Below are 16,459 nucleotides of genomic sequence, written 5' to 3'. Positions count from 1 at the left end.
AAAAACTTAATGATCGACCCTATAGGTATCATTATTTCCTTTATTTCCTTTTTCTCTTGTAATAAAAATAGCTTATAGTAAAGGTGAGAGAAAAAGAAATCTACCCAGAAAGGGTGAGTGGGAGCAAGTGACACCTGCGGTGAAAGACACAAGAGCAACAAAGACTGAAGACTGCTTTCATAGTCGTCATCTTTGCAGCATAAATACACAAACATTTAATTTAAGCTGATTTCCTTTACTTCATATGATTTCACATCAGGAAAAAGGCAGTGGTGAACTGGCTGATCCTGACAAGCTACTTACTGTGCCTGAGCCTTCTGTGAGAGAAACATTACAGAGAGAGCAATGGAACATTTCTAATATGGAAGGAAGAATTGCTCTAATTTTCCAATACAAACTGCCTATTTCTGTACAAGCTCTGAAAAATGAAATGTCCATATTCTCTCAGACATTAAACCAAAATAAGCTTTATACTCTTTATTCCAGGCACTTGAGATACTTGTTGAATGAAATGGCCAGAGAGAAAATTTACAACAATTTTCTCATGCATAGTAAGAGGAAGCTGAGGGTTAAGTGGGGAGGAAAACAGAAACTGACCCTTCCACATCCACTGAAATGTCCCTGTAGCATTAAGGCAGCAGCTGCATCTTGCAGACAGACATCTAACGCAGATAATAACCTTTGGAGAAGCCCTCAGGCTCAGACAAAAGAACCTGTTCTCATGCACAGATAAGTTACGGTGTAAATATCTCCTAGAATGATAACTATGGCTGGTGTTATCGGCTCCAAAAGGAAAATTATTTTCAGGAGAATTGTGGGGAAAACCAGACTTTTTCAAAGTCTACATTTCCATGGAAAAAATAAAGAAAAACATGAGTTCTGTTTAAGTCAAAATGTTGTATTCTTACACAGCAATTTAATTCAAATGTGTAGCTCCTCCCTCTATTAAGGATTCCTCAATAGAGCTGGTTGTATTTCATTAATAATACATTTTCAATCTCCTTGTATATAAAATGTCTTTAATAGCACCTGCATCCATGATTTACTGTGAGGATTACATGATATGATGCCGTTTTGAGATGGCACTTATAGTGGGGATCTGTGTAGCTAGGGTTTCATAGAATACATAGTTCACTCGGGCTAAAAAGGGATATAAAATCTGGGCTTCTTTCTGAAATAAATGTGTGGCTTTTCCAGCTAGTATGCTTTAGAAGAAAAGCCAGAAATTACAGCTATGTTAAAAAAAAGTACAGGGAAATTGACTCTGCCCCAAAACTCTTGGCCTTCTGTCCCTTGTATGCTACTCTCCCTTTGTGCTCTAGAATATATTCCTGCTTACCCACTCCTGTAATTTATACTCTGCTCTTCTGCATCATGAATTTCTCCCTTACTACTGGATTATTCCCATCAGTATGCAAACATGTGCCAGTATCTCCCCTCTTCAAAACAAAACAAAAAAAAACAAATAAAACAAACAAACAAAAACTAACAAAAAAGAACTAGAGGCCATGAGTACAGATGCAGATCTCTTTGATCTCATGAGATCCCCATCTATCTCTGATCTCATGAGATCCGCATCTATACTTATGGTCTCTAGTTCCTCACCTATTCTCTCCTCAGCCCACTGGAAATGGGGCTCCTTTCCTAGCACACCACTGAAAGCCCTGTTGCTCTAGGTCATGAATGCTTGCTGGGCTTCCAAATCAAAGAATCATTTATCCGTGCTACTTTTAATTGAACTCAGTAGCATTCAGCCAAATTCACCACTCCCATCACTCCCCTAACAGAAATACTTTTTTCTCTTGGTGTTTTGATTCTAAACTCTCCTGTTCTCTTTCTACCTCACTAGCTCCTCATCCTCTGAATAGCTATTTATAGTCCTTAGGTCTTGATCTTGGACTCTTATCTCTACTCTATCCAGACAGTCTCCCAAGTTGATTACAGCTACTTCCAGAGCATTAAAAACATTGACTTGTTTTTTCACTTCCATACACAATCTTGTCGTCCAGGCTTATATACCCAAGCACATATTGGACATGTTCATTTGGATGTCTAATAGGTATCTCACATTTAACATGCCCCCACTAGACACTGTGGAGGCCGCCTCAGCATCCAGGAGCTCAAATATCAGCTCTTCAGAGAGGTATTTCCCATACTGCTTCCACCAACTATACCACTCTCTCCCTACTTCTTTAGTCATTAATTTGACTAAACTAGCAAATTTCCCCAACTAGCATATAAGCTTTCAGAGGGCAGGGCTGTTATTGGTCTTCTTCATTGCTACATTCTAACATCTAGAACAATGACTATCATGTAGTAAATGCTTTACAGATATTTGTTCAATGTGCAAATATACTTGACAAACAATTATGGAAAACTTTAAATCTTGCCTTGTTTTCTCTGATAAAATTATTTTTTCAACCACAAACTTCAGCTGCCCATCAATCAGAAGTATATATAGCCATAAAAGTTACTGCCTGTTAAGTATAAGCATTTAATAAACATAGAGGGGGTGTTAAGAAGAGGTTAGATTTTTATTTTTGGAAGGTCACTGTGTGAGACCTCTGAGTGGCCACCTTACTGTGGCACCCAACATGCTCTTCTAGCAGGGTCATGGGGACACTAACCTGTAGCCATGTCTTGCCCCTGTACCACCTCTTGCTGAATATAGAGGATGGGTCTGTCATGGGGGCTTATCCCTGAGGAATTCTTCCAGTTCCTTTATCTAAAATGGTGTCATAGCACCCTATACACACATAACTGGGTTTATCTCATAGTATCTCTCCAAAGAAATATATATGATTCACCAGACACTTTATCATATCAACAGTAGGGTCTTTTATTTACGTCATTAGAAAACATGGTACCTCTGTTGGACAATTTGCTGGTACACTCAATGAGCCAAAAAACTGCCCAAATAGAAGAGGTTAAGCAGAGTTCAACCAAACACATCTAGGATGCAAATGATTTAGAGAAGTCTCAGAAGGCACTTGCTCAGAAGTGCCATTATCTTTTTGATATCCAGAGGAATAACACTACTATGGCCTTGGAGGTTGCTTACTGGGAAAAGCTATATAAAGTATATAAGGAAGTAAAGAATTGCTTGGCAGAACTTGATGCCTCAAAAGGAATAAGACCCATGAAAATCTGAGTGGAGAAGCACATTGTGTAGATCATCTTTGTCCAGAGGGAAAAGAAGACAATTGCCATGTGCATTTTATATCTAAAGTTGTCCTCAAAGAAGACTCAAGTATAGCCAGTCTATAAATGCATCTATCTCAATTCAGATAGCTCCAGTCAATTAATGGAATGGAAACTAGTCTATGTGACAAACTCTTTGTATCTATTGCTATGAACTGCAGCTTCTAAGAAGAAAATGTTTGGGCTTGGTATAGTGAGAGAAATAAAATGATCTCTTAGTCAGTAATGTACTTTTCACCATTCTTGTTCTGCATAAGTGGTTTTCTTCCAACAAGGAAAAAGCTGGTCAGGCAACGAATTCATGATTTTTTTTGTGAACTGATCAGAGATCTGAAGCTACCCCCAAATCTGGAGAGACAGGCATCTTCAAGGAAGCACAAGACCTAAGCATTTGTTTATCCGAGGCAGAAGCCACTGGATACCATATGAGTGAGTAAGACGATTAAACTAGAAATGTTGGTGAACTGATGGAGGCAGAGAGTGAGTGGGCCAGCATGAGAAGGTTGAAGCTCCTGGAGATCACAGTCATGGGGGGTCTTCTCATCCCTTTGCAGGCTTTTCTTCTAAGAACCCCACCAGGCTCTCACAGAGAAGATCATGGAGAATCCACAGAAAGTTCCCACCATGGTTCTGGCTGGGGAGAGGCACAGCAGCAACTGCAAAATCTTCCCAGAGCATTCTTCCTTAGGAAACAAAAGTTTTATCTGTCCTAGCAACCACCCCAGTGCACTGGCAGAATAGCACTCCTTCTGAGGGAAGGGCACGCAGGGGATTCTGCCCAGACAAGTCCTCCCTACCTCACTTAGGGGTTGGGGAAGCCTTATTCTCCAGAGGGAAGGTCTTTAAGGTCACAGACTGAGACTGTGGTGGATACCCACTGCGGGTAAAGGGAAAAGGGGGGCAGAAAAAAGCTCTACCACTGGAGTAGGAACAGAAGTTATCTGAGTGCCTAAAGCTGTGCATTCCAAACACTGATACTTAATCAGAACACAGAATTCTCCCCATCATCCACACCCTATCACCACAGTTATACAAGCTTCCAATAATAATAGTGGATTACAGCTGGGAGAGCTGTAAACAACAGATTCTCTCTGGGGAGCAGCATAAAAGGAAGACCCAAAACCAAAAGAGGAAGCAAAAACAAAGTCACTAGAAGACAATAAAGTCTCTGGTGTCTACAGCACACAGCAACAAACTTCAACGATGGTGACCATGGCAACAACAAGCTTCAAACATAGCCCAATTCCTGGCTAAATTAGTACAAATCTCCACACTCTAGGCCAACGTGTTGCAGTTTCTATTGCCCTGAACAAAGGTCTGGCCTTCAACAAAAAAATACAAGGCATACCCAAAGATAAGAAGTAAATACACCCTGAAAAGATGAGGCAATCATCAGAACAAGCCTCAGATATGACAGAGATGTTGGAACTATCAGAGAGGGAATTTTAAATAACTTCCAAAAATAATGTTAAATGTTCTAATGGAAAAGGTAGACATCCCAGATCAGATATTTTAGCAGAGAAACGGAAACTATAAAAAAAGATTCAAAACAAAAATGCTAGAAATAAAAAAACACATGGCAATAGAGATAGAAGAGGCACTTCAACTGGCTTACTGCTAGAAGATACAGCCAAGGAAAGAATCAGGTAACCTGACAATATGGCAATGGAAATTACACAAACTGAAAGGCAAAAAGAGTGAAAAACACAATAGTGCATCTGAGAGCTGTGGGACAGTATGAAACAATGTAACACTGGCATAACAAATCCCATAAGGAAAATAAAAAGAATGGGGCAAGTGAAATAATTTGAAGAAATAATGGGCAAACATATTCCAAAATCAGTAACAAAACACAAAATAATATATCCAAGAAACTTAAGACCACCAAAGCCAAGACCAAACCAACCAACCAACAAACCAACCAACCAACCATACCTAGACATATCATATTCTGCTAAAAATCAAAGACAAAGTCTTGAAGGTAGCTAAAGGGAAACACCTACTGTCATGAACTGCATGCTTGTGTCCTCCTAAAGTTAACTATGTTGAAGCCCTAACCTCTCTTGTGGCTGTATTTGAACATAGGGCCACTAAGGAAGTAATTAAAGTGAAATGGGGTCCTAGGGTGCAGCCCTAATTGTATAGAATTAATGTCCTTATAAGAAGCAATACCATGGTGCACTTGTTTGCTCTCTCTCGCATGCGCTCTCTCCCTCTCCCACGTGCTGTCTCCCTCTCCCATGCACTCTCTCCCTCTCCCACGCGCTCTCTCCCTCTTCCCTCTCTGTCTCCAAACACAAACACCAAGGAAAGGTTATATGAGGACACAGTGAGAAGTCGTCTACAAGCCAAGAAGACCCCTTTCCAAAAGCCAACCATGCAGGCACCCTGATCTTGGACTTTCCAGCCTCTAAAACTGTTGAGAAAACGAATTTCAGTTGTTTAATCCACCTAGTCTGTGACATTTTGTTATGGCAGCCTGAACAGAATAAGACACCCGCAAAGAAAGACAGGTAAGAATTACAGTAGATGTCTTGTGAGAAACCAGGCAGCAAGAAAACAATACAGTAACATCATTAAGGTGTTGAAAGAAAAAAAAAAAAAACCTGTCAACCCAGAATTCTATATCCAGCAAAAAACATACTTTAAAAACGAAGGAAAAATAAAGACTCTCGGACAAATAAAAACTGAAGGAATTCACTGCCAGCAGATCTACCCTACAAGAAATGGTAAAGAAAGTTCTTCAGGCATAAAGAATATAATATAGGTTAAGAACTTAGATCTATACAAAGAAATGAAGAGCATGGGAAACAGAAGAAATAAAGGTAAAATGTAATCATCTTATTTTTAATTCCACTAAGAGAAAACTAATTGTTAAAATAATAAGTTTAACAAGATATTGACTATTTATAGTATACATAAAAATATAACATGACAACAATACCAAAAGGAATGGGAGGAAGGAACTGGGAAATACTGATAGAAGGTTCTTTCACTACATATAAAGTGTTGTTATTTGAAGGTGGAAAGAGATTATTATTATTATTTGAGATAGGGTCTTGCTATGTTACCCAGGCTTGTCTCAAACTACTGGACTCAGGCAGTCCTCCTGCCTCAGCCTCCAAAGTAGCTGAGATTACAGGTACATGCTACCACACTCAGGTAGAAGGAGATTATTTTAAAAATGTAAACACTAGGGTAACTAAAAATATTTTCAAAAGAGGGCCAGGCACAGTGGCTCACGCCGGTAATCCCAGCACTTTGGGAGGCCGAGGCAGGTGGATCACGAGGTTAGGAGTTTGAGACCAGCCTGGTCAAGATGTCTCTACTAAAAATACAAAAATTAGCCAGGTGTAGTGGTGGGCATGTGCAATCCCAGCTATTCGGGAGGCTGAGGCAGGAGAATCGCTTGAACCCAGGAGGCAGATGTTGCAGTAAGCCGAGATCATGCCACTACACTCCAGCCTGGGCGACAGAGCAAGACTCCATCTCAAATATATATATATATATATATATATATATATATACACACACACACATTTATATTTATATATTTATATTTACATTTATATTTATATATTTATATTTTAAAGAGGTATAAATAAAAACTACAAAAAAATGATAAAACAGAATCATAAAGATGCTTAATTAAAACCAGATAAGGTAGGGGAAAAAAAAAGAAAAACAAAGAATAAGTACAACAAATAGAAAATAGCTAACAAGAAGATAGATTTTAATCCAGTTGTGGCTAGGTGTGGTGGCTCACGCCTGTAATCCCAGAACTTTGGGAGGCTGAGATGGGTGGATCACCTGAGGACGGGAGTTCAAGACCAGCCTGACCAACATGATGAAACCTAGTCTCTACTAAAAATACAAAATTAGCCAGGCGTGGTGGTGCATGCCTATAATCCCAGCTACACGGAAGGCTGAGGCAGGAGAACCGTTTGAACCCAGGAGGCAGAGGTTGCAGTGAGCTGAGATCACGCCATTGCACTCTAGCCTGGACAACAAGGGTGAGACTCCATCTCAAAAAAAAAATTTTTTTTTTAATCCAGTTTTATCAATAATCACTTTAAAGTTAATGGGCTAAATGTAATAGTTAAAAGACTGAGATTATCAGATTAGATACCAAATGAAGAAACAGCTATATGATGTCTATAAGACATTCAATTTTATAGGACATAGATGTAAGTCTTTTTTTTTTTGAGATGGAGTCTCGCTCTGTCGCCCAGGCTGGAGTGCAGTGGCTTGATCTCGGCTCACTGCAAGCTCCACCTCCCAGGTTCATGCCATTCTCCTGCCTCTGCCTCCCAATTAGCTGGGACTACAGGTGCCTGTCACCATACCTGGCTAATTTTTTTGTATTTTTTTTAGTAGAGACGGGGTTTCACCTTGTTAGCCAGGATGGTCTCGATCTCCTAACCTCACGATCCACCTGCCTCGGCATCCCAAAGTGCTGGGATTAGAGGTGTGAGCCACTGCGCCCAGCCATGTAAGTCTTTTTAAACATACATGCACCTAATAACAAACCTTCAAAGTACATGAGGCAAAACCAGATAGATATGAAAGAAGAAATGAATGCCCAAGTTTAGTTAGAAACTTCAATATTCCTCTCTCAATAACTGATAGAAGCAGGAAGAAAAATCAGTAAGAATATAGATATAGATACAGTAAGACACAGACATACTCAATGTGACTTGGCATTTCTGCAGACCAATGACAGCTTAGTACTATAGTACTATACATATTCTTCTCAAGTGCACACAGAACATTCACTGAGATATACAATATTCTGGGCCATAAAGCAAAACTTTATAATTTCATGCAATATACATTCTTAGAACATAATGAAATTAAACTAGAAATTAAAACTAGACATTAAACTAGTAGAAAGTTATCTGGAAGTCCTCAAATATTTAAACTTTAAAGAATAAACTTCTTAATAACCCATGGGACAATGAGGACATCTCAAGGGAAATTAAAAATATTTTGAACTAAATAAAGATAAAAATATCAATATATGATATACAAGTAAAAGAGTACTTAGAGGGAAATTTACAGCAGTAAATTCATATACTAGAAAAGGAGAGGCCAGGCATGGTGGCTCATGCCTTTAATCTTACCACTTTGGGAGGCCAAGGTGGGAGGATCTCTTGAGCCCAGGAACTTAAGACCAGCCTGGACAACATAGTGAGACCCCATCTCTACAAAAAATTTTAAAAATCAATTGGACATGGTGGTGCATGCCTGTAGTCGCATTTACTCAGGAGGCTGAGGTGAGAGGATTGCCTGAGCCCAGAAGTTTGAGATTACAGTGAGCTATGATCACACCACTGCATTCCTACCTAGGCAACAGAACAAGGCCCTGTCTCTAAAGAAAGAAAGAAAAAGAGAAAGCTCTGAAATCAATAATTTAAGTTTATATCTTAGGAAACTAGAGGAAGAGAGCAAAATCTTAAGGAAGGAGGAGGACAGAAATAAAAATTAAAGCAGAAATCAATGAAATTGAAAAGAGGAAAATAACAAAGAAAACCAATGAAACCAAAAGTTAGTTTTTGAAAAGAAATGAAATTGATAAAACTGATATCCAGGTAAACCAGAAAAGAGAGAAGATATATATCGCCAATATCAAAATTTAAAGAGCAGACATCAATACTGATCTCACAGACATTAAAAAGGTCATAAGAGAATACTAGGACCTCTATTCCAAGAGACTTGAAAACTTAGATTAAATGCTCAAATTTCTTGAAATATACAAACTACCAAGGTTTACTCAAGAAGAAAGAAAAACTGAATAGCTCAATATCTATTAAAGAAATAGAATATATTATTTTAAATCCTCTTAAAAAAGAAAACTCCGGGTGAGGGACAAAAAACTACAAATTAGGTTCAGTGTATATTGCTCAGGTGATGGATGCACCTAAATCTCACAAATCCCCACCAAACAATTTACTCATGTAATTAAATACCACCTGTTCCCCCAAAACCTACAGAAATAAAAAATTTAATATAAAATAATTAAAAAAAAGAAAATTCCAGGCCCAGGTGGTTTCACCAGTGAATTCTACCAAACATTTTAGAGAGAAATAACACCAACTTTACACACTCTCTTCCAAAAAGTAAAAAAGGGTATACTTTCCCCATTTTATGAGGCTAACCATTATCCTAATACCACAACAAGACAAACATAATATTTAAAAAAAGGAAATGCAGGCTGGGTGTGGTGGTGCATGCTTAGAATCCTAGCTCCTCAGAAGGCTTAGGCAAGATAACTTGAACCCAAGTGTTCAAGACTAGCCTGCGCAACATAGCGAGACAATACCTCAAAAAAGAAAAAAAAAAAAAAAGGCCAGACGTGGTGGCTCACGCCTGTAATCCCAGCACTTTGGGAGGCTGAGGTGGGCAGATCACAAGGTTGAAAGTTCAGGCCAGCCTGGCCAACATGGTGAAATCCCATCTCCACTAAAAAAACAAAAAATAGCTGGGTGTGGTGGTGCGTGCCTCTAACCCCAGCTACTCAGGAGGCCAAGGCAGGAGAATCACTTGAACCCGGGAGGTGGAGGTTGCAGTGAGCTGAGATTGCGCCATGGCACTCCAGTCTGGGCGACAGAGTGAGACTCCATCAAAAACAAACAAACAAACAAAAACCCCAAAAACCAAATTCTTAACAAAATACCAGCAAATGAAATCTAACAATATATAAAAATTACACACTATGACCAAGTGGAGTTCATCTCAGGAAGGCAAGGCTAATTTTACATTGGAAGACCAATCAATGTAGTTTACCATATTAGTAGAGGAATTAAGAAAACTATATGATCATATCAAAGATGCAGAAAGAGCTTTCAGTGTTAATAAACACTCTCAGCAATCTAGAAATAAATGAAAACATCCTTCATCTAATAAAAGGCATTCATGAAAAACCCACAGCAAACATCACACTTAATGGTGAGATACTGAATGCTTTCCCCCTAGATATGAAACAAGGCAAGGATGTCTTCTCTCCCCATGCCTATTCCATCTCATACTAGAAGTCCTAACTAGTGCAATAAGGCAAGATAAATAAGTAAAAGGCATGCAGATTGGAAAGGAAGAAATAAAATTGCATTTATTAGCAGACAACCTGGTTGTTTATCTAGAATATTCCAAATAATTTACAAAAATACTTCTGGAACCAAAAAGCGCATTTAGCAAGATTGCAGGATACAACATCAACATACTAAAATGAATTATATTCCCATATTAGCAATGAATAAATGGAGTATGAAAATTTTAAAAAATATGATTTATAATAGTGCCCCCAAAATGCAGTACTTAGGTACAAACTTAACAAAATGTGAGATGTGAGAAACAATGATGAAAGAAATCAAAGATCTAAATAAATGGAGAAAAGACATCAGCAAGATGGTGGAGTAGCAGCTTTCTACCATCATATCCCCACAGAAGCACTGATTTTTGACAAGTACCCATGGATGAGAGTACCTTTGTGGAAGTCCAGAAGTCCAGCAGTGAAGTTCCAGCACATCACTAGACACGTTGAAGACGGTAAGAATAGTTTCACTTTATCTGGGTCACCCCTCCCTCAAGGCAGCACAGTTCAATGCCAAGAGAGACCCCCACAGCCTGTGATTCCTCCCATAGGGGAAAGTGAGAGGAGAGTGAGAAAGCATTCAGCTCCCTCAGCTTTGTAGGATGCTGCCCAAGAGGCCCACTTCTTTCTTACCTTACCCAGATTACTGAAGTAATCAGCACAGCTGAGTGGTTCAAGGAAGCTGGGAACAGGGAAGAAAGGCCACAGACCCTTATACTAACCAATAAACAAATAAGGAGATTCAATTAGTAATTTAAAAATCTAACAAAGAAAAACCCAGGACTTCATTGGTGAATTATATCAAACATTTAAAGAACTAATGCCAATTATTTTCAAACTCTTCCAAAAAAACTGAAGAGAAAGGAACATTTCTACAATCATTTTATGAGGCCAGCATTACCCTGATACTAAAGACAGACAAGGATAATACAAGAAAAAAAATTATAGGCCAATATACCTCATGAACATAAGTGCAAAAATCCTGAACAAAATAGTAGCAAACTAAATTCAAGAGCACATTAAAAGGATAATACACTATGATCAAGTGGGAGTTATCCCTGGGATGCAAGGATGGTTCAATATGCACAAATCAATAAATGTGGTACACCATATTAACAGAATGAAGGATAAAAATAATATGATCATCTCAACAGATGCAGAAAAGCATCTGACAAAACTCAACATCCCTGCATGATAAAAAAAGCTTTCAGTAGGCTGGGTCACCTCTGTGACCCAGGTGTGGTGGCTCACGCCTGTAATCCAGCACTTTGAGAGGCTGAGGCAGGAGGATCGCTTGAGCCCAGGAGTTTGAGACCAGCTTGGGTAACATAGTGAGACCTGGACTCTATGATTCATATGGAAAGTCAAATGAACTAGAATTAGCCAAAACATTCTGAAGAAGAAAAATAGAGTAGCGGAATTCACAATGCCTATAAAGCTACAGCAATCAAAGACAGTATTACTTGCAAAGGAATAGACATAAAGAAACAACAGAAAAGAATAGAGAGCCCAGAAATAGATCCACACAATATGGTCAACTGATTTTTGGCAAAGGTATACAAGTAATTTAATGGAGAAAAAATAGTCTTCTCAACAAATGATACTGGAACAACTGAACATCTGTATAAAAAATGAATTACAGCATACCTCACACCTTATATTAAAATTAACTCCAAATGGGCTGCACACGGTGGCTCATGCCTGTAATCCCAGTACTGCACTTTGGGAGGCTGGGGTGGGTGAATCACTTGAGGTCAGGAGTTTGAGACCAGCCTGGACAACCTGGTGAAACCACGTCTCTACTAAAAATATAAAAATTAGCTGGGCATGGTGGCGTGTGCCTGTAGTCTCAACTACTTGGGAGGCTGAGGTGGGAGAATCGCTTGAGCCTGGGAGTTGGAGGTTACAGTGAGCCGAGATCGTGCCACTGCACTCCAGCCTGGGTGACAGTGAGGCCCTGTCTCGGAAAAAAAAGAAAAGAAAAAAAAAAAATTAACTCCAAATAGACCACAGACCTAAATGTAAGATGTAAAACTTTGTGAAGGAAAAACTGAAAATCTGAATGACTTTGGGTTTGGTGATTAGTTTTGGATACACCACCAACAGCACAATCCATGAAAGAAAAAAGTAAGGTTGACTTTATTAAAATTTAACACTTTCCTCTGTGAAAGACACTGTTAAGTGAATTAAAGTACAAACCTTAGACTGGGAGAAAATATTTGCAAATCACCTATCGAACAAAGGACTTGGTCCAGAATATATAAAGAACTTTTAAAACCCAACAATAAGTAAACAAAAAATGGACAAAAGATCTGAACAGATACTTCATCAGAGAAGATATATGGATATCAAGTGAAGATATGAAAGGATTCTTAGCATTATTTGTTGTTAGGGAAATGCAAATAAATACCACAATGATATATTACTACGTACCTATTAGAACATATTAACCCCCCCAAACTGGCAATAACAAATGCTGATGAGGATGTGCAACAAAAAGACCTTTCATTTATCATTGGTAGGAACACAAAATGGCGCAGCCTCTTTGGAATGGAATTTGGCAATTACCTATAAACTTAAACGTTGACTTACCACACTACCTAGCAATCACATTCCTAGGTATTTACCTAAGTGAATTGAAAACATAAAAAATTAAAAAAAAATTTTTTTTAGACACAGGGTCTTGCTTTGTCACCCAGGCTGGAGTGCAGTAGCAAATCATAGCTCTCTGCAACTTTGAACCCCTGAGCTCAAGCGATCCTCCCACCTCAACCTCCCAAGTAGCTGGGACTACAGATGCATGTCACCACACCTGGCTAATTTCTTTTATTTTGTAGAGACAAGGTCTCACTATGTTACCCTGGCTGATATGAACCTTTGGGCTCCAGAAATCCACCTCAGCTTTCCAAAGTATTGGGATTACAGGTGTGAACACCTGGCTGAACTGAAAACTTATGAGTCCAAACAAAAACATGTATGTAAATGTTTCTAGCAACTTTATTCATAATTGCCAGAAACTGGAAGCAATATCAACAGAGGAATAGATAACTTGCATATGCAGACGAAATTCTATTGGAATACTATTTGATGATAAAAAGGACTGAGCTTTTGATTCATGCAACAAAATGGATGAATCATAAATGCATTTTACTAAGTGAAAAAACCAACACTGTATGAATCCACTGATGACTTCTGGAAAAGGCAAAACACATAGGAATAGAAAACAAATCTGTGTTTACCAGGGGTTAGGGGCTGGCGGATGTCCCACTGGGTTCAATGTTCACTATTTGAGTGATGGGTACACTAAAAGCCCAGACTTCAGCACTCTACAATATATCTATGTAGCAAAATTGCATTTATACCCCTTAAATATACAAAAATTAAAAAATGAGGGGTATACAGAGGAAGTTGTAACATGAAGGAACTGCTTTTTATAATACTCTGCATTTGTTAAAAGCCATAGCACTGTACATTAACAAGAGTGAACTTTAAAGTAGAAAAACAACAAAATCAACCAGAATGTCAGAGATTCCAGGATGGAATGTAGCCTGTGACAAATGAATCTGACTGTATTAAAAACAAATGACAAAACTGTACTCAAGGAGCTGGGGAAAATAGGTGCTGACCTAGGGAAAAATAGGAGCTGACCTAAGTAACTTAAAACTTATTTTAGTAGAATGATTTGTATTGCTTTGGGTATATACCCAGTAATGGGATTGCTGGGTCAAATGGTATTTCGGGTTCTAGATCCTTGAGGAACCACCACATTGTCTTCCCCAATGGTTGAACTAATTTACAATCCCACCAATAAGTGTAAAATTGTTCCTATTTCTCCACGGCCTCAGCAGCATCTATTGTTTCTTTACATTTTAATAATCACTATTCTGACTAGCATGAGATGGTATCTCATTGTGGTTTTGATTTGTATTTCTCTGTTGATCAGGATGATGAGTTTCTTTTTTTTGTTTGTTTTTCATATGTTTTTTGGTCACATAAATGTCTTACTTTGAGAAGTGTCTGTTCATATCCTTTGCCCACTTTTTGATGGAGCTGTTTGTTTTTTTCTTGTACATTTAAGTTCCTTATAGATTCTGTATATTAGACCTTTGTCAGATGGATAGATTGCAAAAATTTTCTCCCTTTCTGTAGGTTCCTATCCCCTCTGATGATAGTGTCTTTTGCTGTGCAGAAGCTCTTTAGTTTAATTAGATCCCATTTGTCAATTTTGGCTTTTGTTGCAATTGCTTTTGGTGTCTCTGCCCATGCCTATGTCCTGAATGGTAGTGCCTAGGTTTTTCTTCTAGGGCTTTTGTGGTTTTGGGTTTTATATTTAAGTCTGTAATCCATCTTGAGTTAATTTTTGTATAAGGTGTAAGGAAGGGGTCCAGTTTCAGTTTTCTGCACATGGCTAGCCAGTTTTCCAAACATCATTTATTAAATAGGGAATCCTTTCCCCATTGCTTGTTTTTATCAGGTTTGTTGAAGATCAGATGGTTGTAGACGTGTGGTGTTACTTCTGAGGTCTCTGTTCTGTTCCATTGGTCTATATGTCTGTTTTGGTACCAGTACCATGCTGTTTTGGTTACTGTAGCCTTGTAGTATAGTTTGAAGTCAGGTAGAATGATGCCTCCAGCTAAAGACTCATGCACATGTGTATTTACTGCAGCACTATTTACAATAGCAAAGACTTGGAGCCAACACAAATACCCATCAATGATAGACTGGATAAAGAAAATGTGGTATATATACACCATGGAATGCTGTGCAGCCATAAGAATGAGATTATGTCATTTGCAGGGACATGGATGAAACTGGAAGCCATCATCCTCAGCAAACTAATACAGGAACAGAAAACCAAAAACTGCATGTTCTCACTCATAAGTGGGAGTTGAACAATGAGAACACATGGACACAGAGAGAGGAACAACACACACTGGGGCCTGTTGGGGGCTGGGGGGCAAGGGGTGGGAGAGCATTAGGACAAATACCTAATGCATGCGGGGCTTAAAACCTATATGATGGGTTGATAGGTGCAGCAAACCACCATGGCACATGTATACCTATGTAACAAACCTGCATGTTCTGTACATGTATCCCAGATTTTAACTGGAAACCATAGGGTTAAAGATAAATGGAACTGTACATAAACACTGTACTGTATTTGGTAATTTTTTTTCTCATTGGGGTTTGGGTAATCAGTTCTGAAACTGCTTTACATCTATCCTGGGGTTGAACAAATAAGTAAGTGGAGGAATTGTGGGAGCCAGGTTTCATGCTGTCAGAGGGCATTTACAAATAAGCAAGAAGGGAAGCATAGGATAAACCCTCTAGTGCTGGATTAGAGCCAGAAACATCAGTATGAACTCATATTTAGGTAGAGCTACACATACATATATGTACATATACACACACAGATGGATAGACACAGAATGATTACAGATAGGTGTGTATACATAGCATAGTATATATATATAACCTACCTCCAACTGCCAAGGTCCTATAATCAGTGACACCCCAGTAGCAATTTCACCCTCAGTACTTAGATATTGCTTTCCAAATACCATTTATAACTAAGAACCCTCAGAGACATGGCTTATTCGTGAGGGCAGGGCAATGAGAAAATAAAAGATGAATAGCATCAGAAAGTAAAGTGCCCAAAAAACACAAAATAATGGGGGTATGTCAAAGGGACAATAGGAGCCAACCTTAAAGAGCTCCCAGTGGCCAAAGCTGAAACAATTTGAGCAACAAAATAACTAACATAGTATTTTTAATAACCCAAAGTATAAAATAAATATACAGTCAGATGCTATCTAATGATGTTTGGGTAAATGAAAGACTGAATGTACCAAGGTGGCCCTATAAGGTTATAATGGAGCTGAAAAGTTTCTATTGCCCAGTGATACTGTAGCTGTTCTAATTCATAGCGCCATACATTACTCAAGCAGTTGTGGTAAAGCTAGTATAAACAAACTTACTGTGCTGCCAGTCATATAAAAGTATAGCATATATAATTATGTGAAGTACATAATACTTGAGAATGACACTATACATTTTATCATTATTTTAGATTGTACTCCTTATTTAAAAAAAAAGTTGGCTGGGCATGGTGGCTCACGCCTGTAATCCCAGCACTTTGGGAGGTCAAGGTGGGCGGATCACCTGAGG

General features: G+C 38.6%; 1 protein-coding gene across 3 annotated transcripts in view; it reads right to left on the bottom strand.

The window, feature by feature from the left end:
• CCDC191 (coiled-coil domain containing 191) overlaps positions 1-16,459 on the bottom strand; it is an 88,655-nt gene that overhangs the window by 17,015 nt on the left and 55,181 nt on the right. The window lies entirely within an intron of this gene.

Source organism: Macaca mulatta, chromosome 2, assembly GCF_049350105.2.
Source record: "Macaca mulatta isolate MMU2019108-1 chromosome 2, T2T-MMU8v2.0, whole genome shotgun sequence".
NCBI classification, from domain to species: Eukaryota; Metazoa; Chordata; class Mammalia; order Primates; family Cercopithecidae; genus Macaca; species Macaca mulatta.
The sequence above is the reverse complement of the archived record's forward strand: the minus strand, read 5'-3'. Positions and strand labels throughout refer to the sequence as shown.